At 48.7% G+C, this 9768-nt stretch overlaps 1 long non-coding RNA gene across 2 annotated transcripts in view; it reads right to left on the minus strand.

The window, feature by feature from the left end:
• Positions 1 to 4889, minus strand: part of LOC144223885 (uncharacterized) — a 23230-nt gene extending 18341 nt beyond the window's left edge. For both annotated transcript variants that reach the window (XR_013332856.1, XR_013332855.1), the window contains exon 1: positions 4762 to 4889. This is a non-coding gene — a long non-coding RNA (uncharacterized LOC144223885). The remainder of the gene's footprint in view (positions 1 to 4761) is intronic.
• Positions 4890 to 9768: the final 4879 nt, after the last annotated feature.

The following is a 9768-nucleotide window of genomic DNA, read 5'->3' on the forward strand; positions in this document are numbered from 1 at the left end:
AGTTCTGGATGTAAGCCAGTTTTCAGGCTGGGAATTCAGTGACTGAAAGAGAGATGGAGCCATCTCCAACTTAGTTGTCACAGCTCCCTCACTGACTCTGGCCTGTGGTGGCGCTGGCCAGGACAAAGTCTCTGAAACTGCCTTCTGCCCACTTCCAAGATAGTACATAAAAAAACCATATCGCAGGTGTGCTTGGGTGGCTCAGTCGATTAAGCATCCGACTTTGGCTCAGATCATGATCTCACGGCTGATGAGTTCAAGCCCTGTGTCACGCTCTGTGCTGACAGCTCAGAGCTTGGAGCCTGCTTCCGATTCTGTGACTCCCTCTCTCTTTGCCCCTCCCCTGCTCATATTCTGTCTCTGTCTCTCTCTCTCAAAAATAAATAAATATTTGTTAAAAATTTTAAAAAGCATTGCATCCAGGGGCAGGGGGAGGGGCGGCAGATATTGGAGTTACCCCTTGGAACTTAAAGGACCCAAGGGTAACGGTCTTCAGTATAGCTCCATTGAGTTGACCAGGTTAGCCCCTGCAAAAACAAGACAGATCATGGAGGACAGACAACTTAGCCAAGTAGTGGTCAAAGTCACAGTTGCCATGCCAAACATGGTACCCTTGCTAATCCAAATTATCATGACCTCAGTACATGGTCTCTGGTCATGGATCTGAAAAATGCATTATTTTCTATCCCTGTCAGAGAAAAGGGTCAACACCAGCCTCCCTTCAGTTGGAATGGGTAACAGTATTCATTTACAGTCTTGCCCCAGAAATACAACTCTCCAGCCCTTTGCCCCAGTATGGGCCCAAAAGACCTGGACTGGCTAGACGCCCTGAGGAATGTCACATCGGTCTGCCATGTCAATCGCTTCATGCCAGTCGGAAAGAATGGGCAAGAAGTGCCTAGCGCATTGTGGCCTTAGTGAGAACCACGCACTCCGGTGGGAGAAAGGATAGCCCAGTGACGTTTCTGGGGCCTCTCATATCAGTAAAAATTTTAGGAGCTGCAGTGGCCTGGGGCATTCTAGGACAATCAGGGTAAAGCACAAATAGTGGCATCTTGTACCTTACCTCGAAGAAGGAAGTACATCGCTTGATAGATCTCTTAGGGTTCTGAAAACATAGTTCACCTACAGGAATACCCCAAACCACACACCAGGAGACATGAAAACCTGTCAGCTTTACATTAGTCCAGAGTAGGAAAGGGCTTTGCCCCAGGAGGTGCTGGCTTGGGCTCTATGACACCAAGGACCCCACGGTACTGGAGTATCAATTGTAGGAAGACGCCATGGAGAGTTGTGGGCAAACCCTAAGGAGAGAATTACAATGCAGACTCTTACGGTTCTGTCACCAGGCCATGCCACATGGAAATTTACACATCTTTTGAAAATCACTTCCTGGTGCGCTATGGACTTTGGTGTAGACAGAGTACCCGAATGGTCACGAGACACTGTGGAAATGCATCCGTAATCAGCTGTCTTGGTCCATTCAGGCTGTTATAACAAAAGAGCATTGACTGGGTAGTTAAGAAACAAAAAATATTTCTCACAGTTCTGGAGTCTGGGAAGTGCAGTTCAAGATCATGGCACCAGCAAGGTTGATGAGGGCCCTCTTTCTGGTTTATAGTTCACACTCCCTCACTGTGTCCCCACATGGTGGAAAGGGCTAGGAATCTCTCTGGAGCCTCTTTTATAAAGCACTGGTCTCTTTAATGAGGGCTTCATCCTTATGACTTAAGGACCTCCTAAAGACCCCACCTCCCAATACCATGTTTGGGGGTTAGGATATCAATATATGAAATATGGGAGGGGTGCCTGGGTGGCTCAGTCGGTTAAGCATCCGACATCAGCTCAGGTCACGATCTCCCAATTTGTGAGTTCAAGCCTCACGTCGGACTCTGTGCTGACAGCTCAGAGAGGGGAACCTGCCTTGGATTCTGTATCTCCCTCTCTCTCTCTGCTCCTCTCCTGCTCGTGCTCTGTCATTCAAAAATAAATAAACGTTAAAAAAAATTTTTTTAATGAAGTAAGAGAGGCCTAAACATCAGAATAGAACACTGCCCATCATCAACTGAGCTCTGTCAGACCCTCCAAGCCACAAGTTCAAGTGGACCCAGCAGCATCCATCATAGGACATAAGTGGTGCATCCAGGACCAAGTGTGAGCAGGATGAGAAGCCACATGCAGCATGTGTGAGGATACAGCCCAGGCTCTCTTTTTTTTCACCATTATTGCAACAATGCCTCTCTTCTCTCACACCTATAGCCACATGCTGGGGGATATGATCGGCTAATGAAAGAGGGAATAGCCAGACTGTGGTTCAGAGGGGTATCGGCTTGGGATGTGGAAGCAAGTTAAAAAATGTCTGATGTCTGCACCACAGCCCCACTCAGGGGTGGTCTTGAGAGATGGTGGTAAAGTGAGATCCCCCCAGTGGGTAGAGCTCTGGGCAATGCACCTGGTCATCCCCTTAGGTAGAAAGAGAAGTACTCGTGGGCCCAGAAGGAGACCAATTAGAAGAAAGGACAGGGCTGGGGGGCAGCCATGGTGATGGGACTTGGCTCAAAGTGTGAAGCTTGCTTTCTCACATATGAACATTCATTGGAGGGCACCCATCATGGAAAGGGCACTAAACAACTAAGTCAACAGAATGGCTTGGCCAAGTGACATCAACCAGCTGCTGGTGCACAGAATACAAGAAAGGAGTAACCGTGGGGGCAGGGATGGAGGCTATGAAAGTCTAACATCGGGGCTCTTGCTCACAAGGCTGATCAGCTGATGTGCTGAGTGCAGTCTTCCAGCAACAGAACCCAAAACTAAGTCCCAAACCCAGCACCATTCCTTGAGGACACCAACTGGTCATCTGGTGGCAAGTTGACCACATTGGATCCCTTTCATTCTAGAAGGAGCAGTAATTCATTTCATTAGGAATAAACATATATTCTGGGTACAGGTTTGCTTTTCCTACCACAAAGCCTCAGCCAGGCTCCCATCCAAGGACTTATAGATGCACCAGCACAGGACCCCACAAACATGTTAGATAAAGGGTTATAGCACAGGGGGTGGGGGATGGGCACACGACCATAGGATACACTGGGCAGATCACTTACTACAGCACCCTGCATCTGCCAATCAGATAAAACAATGGAAGGAGCTGTTCCAAACACAGCTAAAGTACCAGCTCAGATGCGATATTTTGCAAAGATGTGGTCCCATTCTTGAGAGCAAAGTGTACACTTTATGTTTTTTTATGTTTATTTATTTATTTTGAGAGAGAGAAAGAGTATGAGCATGTGAGAGAGTTGGGGGGTGGAGGGGCAGAGAGAAAGGAGAGAGAACCCCAAGCAGGTTCCACATCATCACCACAGAGCCTGACACAGGGTTCAGTCTCATGAACTGCGAGATCAAGATCGGAGCCAAGATCAAATGTTGGACACTTAACCAACTGAGCCCCCCAGGCTTCCCAAGAGCAAAGTGTGCACTTTAAATCAACAATAGCTTGACATGGGTCTACTCATGTGTGATATGTAGAATAATGACTCTTTCCCCCAAATATGTCCATGTCCTAATTCTAGGAACCTGTAAATATGTTCCCTTGCATGGCAAAAGGGACTTGGCAGATGTGATGAAGCTGACCTTAAGGTAAGGATATTATCCTGGATTATTAAGCGAAAAAGGGAAGCAGGAGAGTGTCAGAGAGATCCAGTATGAGAAAGACTCAATTGACCATTGCTAGCTTTGAGATGGAACGGAGCCATCAGATAAGGAAAGTAGTCAGACTCTGGGAGCTGGAAAAGGCAAGGAAATGGATTCTTCCTTAGAGCTTCCAGAGGAAATGCAGACCTGCCTACACCTTGATTTTTGCCCAGTGAGACCTATTTCAGACATCTGACATCCCGAATTATATACAAAATAACAAAGTAGGTTGTTCTAACTCACTGAGTTTCTGCTAATTTGCTACAGTAGCAATAGGAAACAAATATACTAGATCGTAGGTAAGATGGGTCTGAGAGCCATGGAGCAGAAGGGTGTCCTGCTTACCAGCCACCTACTTGGGGAATTTGTGCTTTCTATTCCCACTCCCCTAGCTTCCAAGCGTCTAGAGATCCTGGTTCCATTGGCTTCTGCCAATGAACACAGCAAGTTTCATGAGCTACAAGCTATGGATGCTGGCTGGGCACTTTAGGCAACTTGTGCCAAGGGACCAGCAATGGCAGAGGTAAAGGACCCTGGTCATCAGAAAGAAATAGTTGTGAGATACACACACACACACACACACACACACACACACACACAGTAGGGGCTCCTCGTGAATCCACTTGGGTCCTTCTTGGTACACTCCCCAAGTTTGACAGTAAGTGGACAATTGTGTGCAGCAACTTTAGACTGAGGTCATATTGGCCAGGGTCTCAGCCCGCTCAGGGCTGAAGGTCTGGTTACTCCACCAGGTAAGCCACAGAGGTCAGGACAGTCGTCAGTTGAGGGCGGGGGGTGGGGTGGGAGTGGGGGTGGGGAATTCTGAAAAGATCACCATGGTGAGAGGACATGAGTACCAGCTGTAGCCTCAGACTTCATGCAGCAGTGGAGGTTTTAATCCCACTAAGCTTCCTCTTCTCTCCCCCAGGGATAGGCACACCAGGATCCTGGGGGGCGGGGAGCTACTCCCCGAACATGCATGAAGAAGTAGGGCCTGGCCTTGCAGGAGATGGACTGTGTTGGACACTGTGGCCCAGCACCCAGATCCCCCTTCAGTAATGAAGGACTTACCTCCCCAGCTGGTGGGGCCTGCAGAGAGCCTTCTGCCATCAGCTCCCTTCAGAGAAGGCTCCAGGTGAAGAGTGCTTGTTCGCCCAAGGTCCCACCCCCATCCATGGTACATCCAGTGATCAATATGGTGACACAGAGGCCCATCATGCTCGCCCCAAATGAGAGACAATCCTATGCTCTTTGTGAGGTCAAACATGGTGTCATTGTTGGGACTGTATGGGAGCTCAGCTTCTCCCTTGGCCCACCCCTCCCTTGCTCTCCCTTTCACAAACGTCGGCACAGAAAAGCACCCCCTAATAAACCTGCAATAACCTCGCCCTCAGAGCCTGCTTCCCAAGTTGCTGTGAGGATGGGCTGGAGAAGGGGGGGCCCTCAGACGGGGGGAAGCCTTGGCAAGGCTTGAAGCAACAGCTACTACATGATCTTTTGAAAAGATCTCTTTGGCCACTGTGGAGAAAACAGATCGTGAGGGTGAAAATGACAGCCATGAGACCAGAAGGGTGGCAGCGGCCAACATCCAGATGAGAGGTGATGAGAGCTGGACAGGGTATGGTGACCGAGAAATGTGGGTGGGGCTGAGGAGTAACTGGACAGGCGGTGGTGAAAGGCTGGAGTTGAGAATGGACGGGGTAGGGGGGTACGGAAGGGGGAGGATCCGGGGTGTCAGTTCACACAAATGAGTGGTGGGGTGAGATGGGGACGCTGAGGTGGCAGCCGGGCTCAGAGGGGGCAAGATCATGAGCTGGAGTTGGGACATGTTGAGTCTGAGGAGCCTGGGAGACATCCTGGGGGTGGCATCAGGCAGGTGGTGGGATGTGCAGGTGTAAGTCTGAGGGTCACTGATGCTGCAGAGATGCAGATTGGGAAGGGAAGGGAAGGGGAGGGGAGGGGAAGGGGAGGGGAAGGAGCCAGCAAACCAAACTGAAAAGGAGCGAGCTGAGTAGGAGGAAAGGGAACAGGTGTGATTTCTGCTCTGCAGATGTCAAGTGCAACAGGCAGTGCAAGCGAAGTTATGATGCAGACACGAATGTCCCTAACGTCTCAAAGACCTAAAAAGACAAAAGTCTATTTCTCCCTAGCTGTGCAGGTCCTGTGTGGGTCAGCAGGGACTCACTCATCGTGGTCAGTCGGGCACCAGGTTGATGGAGGCTCCGTCTCTCAACCAGCTTCCACAACTGCCCAGGCAGAGACGGGGCATGGGAAGTCGTGCTGGCTCCTTGGGTCTCTATCCCACACTTTGCTGGCAAGCACATTGCATGGCCTCACCTAACTTCAAAGGAGGCAGGGAAGGACAGTGCTGCCCTGGAACCCACACAGGAATAGAAGGGGGGGGGACTTGGTGGCATTACCCTCCAACACACTGAGGACAGAGAAATGGCGGCTGAGCCAGATGCCACTGAGGCCGGGAAACGTGCAGATGGAGAAATGCCCTTGGAACGAGCAGACGTGGGTCCCTGGTGACCTGAGAAAGAGGTGACGTTGGAGAGTTGAAGGGACTAAGCCTGGAAGGTGACTGGGATTGGTTGAGGAGGGACTGGAGGTGTGTAGGAGACAAGAAGTGTGGACCATCCTTTCTGACACGTCAGCTGGGATGGGTGGAGGGAGGCAGGGAAGAGGCTGGAAGGGGCTACTTAGAGCAGAGTTTTGTTTGTGCTTGTAGTGGGAGGGAATGTGAACATGTGTTGCAGCCAAGGGGGAGGATCTATTGAAAGGGAGAGACTAACTGGGCAAGATGAAGAGGACACATGCGTCGGTGTGCACCAGTGCGCCAGAGACCCTGGGGTTTCCCTGGCCATATGCCTCAGGTCCCTGTCCTGAGGGTGGACAGCAGCCACCAGCGTGTGTATCCCAGCCACAGGGCCGCCATTTGTGGGCAATGTGCATCCAGTATGGATGAAGCCCCTGAAGGTGTGGGGCAGAGTCAAGCGAGATGAGAAGGGGGTGGACTTAGGCCAGCTCTTCCCGGGGCACCAGATTCCAGCACAGTGCTCCAAGGGGCCCAAGAATTCCAACCGCACCCAATGTGCCAGTCGGTAAACAGGCATACAGTAGGCCCCCCAACAGTTAAAAACCTATGGATAACTTTGCTTCTCCAAAAGCTTAACTACCAATAACCTACTGCTCACCAGGAGCCTTACCAATGACATAAACAGTCAGTTAATACACATTGTGTATGATATAAGCTTCATGCTTAGTGTGGAGCCTAATGCGGGGCTTGAACTCATGACCCTGAGATCAAGACCTGAGCTGAGATCAAAAGTCAGATGCTTAACCAACTGAACCACCCAGGTCCCCCAGTAGACTATATTCTTACAATAAAGTCAGCTGGTAAAAAAGGAAGATATTAAGACTATCGTAAGAAGGGAAAATACAGAGGCACCTGGGTGACTCAGTCAGTTAAGCCTCCAACTTTGGCTCAGGTCATGATTTCACGGTTCGTGGGTTCAAGTCCCACTTTGGGCTCTGTGCTGACAGCCAGCTCAGAGCCTGGAGCCTGTTTCAGATTCTGTGTCTCCCTCTCTCTCTGTCCCTCCCCTGCTCACACGCTCTCTCTCTCTCTCTCAGAAATAAATAAAACATTTAAAAAATTTTTAAAAAAAGAAGAGAAAATACATTTGCTGTACTAGGCTGTAAAATATATGCTATCAGTGGACCCATGAAGTTCAGATCCATGCTGTTCAAGTTGTTCAAGGATCAGCTCTATATACATTCACACACAAGTTAGATTGGGAGTGTACACACACACAGAAGGATATAGTCTGTATCAGTCAGCTTTTGCTGTGTGACAAAGAAATACAAAATCTCAGTGGTATACAAAAGGTATTTATTTCTCATGCATCTGTGGTAGCTGGTGGGGTCCTACCCCATGGGTCTTATTCCAGGGCTCAGCCTCGAAGATCAGTACTTCTTCCTTCTGCAATGCCAGGAGTTCAAGAGGCAGCCACAGCCACAGGAGTATATTTTAAGTCTCTGTTCCTGCCATGTTAGCTAACTTCTCTTTGGTGCAGCCCCGTATCAGAGAGCAGAAAAGTACATTCTGCCAAGCATGAAGCCATAACAAGGGTATAGATGTCTAAAGCTCCTACAGGGCAGGGAAAAATTGGAATCAATAATTTAACCTATCACACACTAAGCTGAGGCTCCCCTAGGAGGAAAATGAGATAGCTGAAGGGAGGGGGGTAATTTGTAATTATTCTAAATACTAAAAGGATAGATGTTTTAATTTTTTACAACATACATGCGTTCCGATATCCCTTCTGCAATAAAGCAAAAATAAGAAGACCTTGATTCTCTCCAATCCCAAACAAAATCCTAATAGAAAATTTTTACTAGTTGCTTCACCTAGAAGACTGGCTAGCCATCTTCAAACAACAAATTCTGTCTTAGATCCTGACCTCACACTATAAGCAAAAGTTAATTATAAAAGGATAAGGGACCTAAGTGTAAAAATAGAATTGTAAAACATCCCAGGGAGAGCATATTTTGAAATATATCAAGATGCCTTTTCTTTTTTCACTTCCTTGGGTGACCTTCCAGCTTTTCAGCCAGAGGCTTGCATTGCCTAGAGGTGGAGGAGGGTGGAAGAAGCGGGGGNGGAGAGGGAGGAAAGGGCGGAAGAAGCTGGGGAGAGGGAGGAGGGGGGAGAGGAGGTGGAGTGGAGGCGGAGGAGGAGGAGAGGAGGAGGGAGAAGGAGAGAGCGCAGGGAGCAGGCAGGAGGTAGAAGGGAGGAGGGAAAGAGTGGACATCACCTGCCAGGCGCTGCCCTCTTCCAAAAGCAGCCTGGGGGCGGGGGGTAGGAGGTGGGAGGTGAGAGGCGGGAAGTAGAGTCTTTCCTTCCCTCCACACTGAGGTGGTCAGGAACCACGGGTTTCAGCAGATGCATCAAAGACCCAATTGCAGCAGGAGAGGCCCTTTGGGGCCCCTGGCATATAAGACACAGAAGAGCTGGCTAAGGGAAGGGATGAGGAAGGAGGCAGAGGCCCGGTGTGCATCAAAGGAGGGACAAAGGGAAGGCACCCACCATGCCCAGTAATGTGACAAAAGTGAGTAGCGAAAACAAAATGCAAGAAGCTATAAATGTTGAATATCATTTATCTAAAAGCTTAAAGCTCACACAGAAGTTATCAGTGTTTATAAATGCATTCATATGTTGCAAAAAGTATAAAAATGTGCTCAGGAGTGTTGCAACCTCTGGGCAGCAACTAAGGGAGGGGAGAAGGGAAGGATTTTAAACTGGTCTGTATCATTTCACTTGATTTTGATTGTTTAATTTTGATTTATTTATTTTTTAATTTACAGGGAGATAGTAGCATGAGTGGGGGAGAGAGGCGGAGGGGGGGAGAGAGAGAGAGAGAGGAGAATCTTAAGCAGGCTCCATGCTTAGTGCAGAGCCCAACGTGGGGCTTGATCCCACCACCCCGGGATCATGACCTGAGCTGAAATCAAGAGTGTGACGCTTAACTGACTAACCCACCCAGGAGCCCCTCATTTGATTTTTAAAAGAGGAATCTGAAGCAAATATTCAAAAGTTTAACATTTGTTATATCTGGGTAGTGGGTATAAGGATGTTTTTCGTATTTTCTGTATTTTGAAATATACAGTAGGGAAAAGACAGGCGGTCAATTAGTACAAATGGTTCGATGCCATAGTTTAAACATCACGTGCCTGGGGTTCTATGTGGCTCTGTGTGTCTGTGTACATTACGTGTGCGTGCTGTGTGTCCCTTCAGGTGCGTTGCTTGTGTGTGAACATGTGTGCTTCTGCATATTTATACGCAGGTATCTGTGCAACTTTATGTGTGTCTGCGATCGCATCTCTCATTGTGTCTGTGACTTTGAGTGTGCATATGTGTGTGATTCTGTGTACTTGTGTGTCTGTGTGTGCTAGTGCACCTTTGTGTGTATGAACGGGAAGAAGACTGGCTGGAAAACACCAAATCATTGACACATTTCTCTCTGGGAAAAGGAAACAGGATTTTGGTTTCCCCTTCAAACACTTTGTGTGTGT

Source organism: Crocuta crocuta, unplaced genomic scaffold (assembly GCF_008692635.1).
Source record: "Crocuta crocuta isolate KB4526 unplaced genomic scaffold, BGI_CrCroc_1.0 scaffold121, whole genome shotgun sequence".
Taxonomy (NCBI): domain Eukaryota; kingdom Metazoa; phylum Chordata; class Mammalia; order Carnivora; family Hyaenidae; genus Crocuta; species Crocuta crocuta.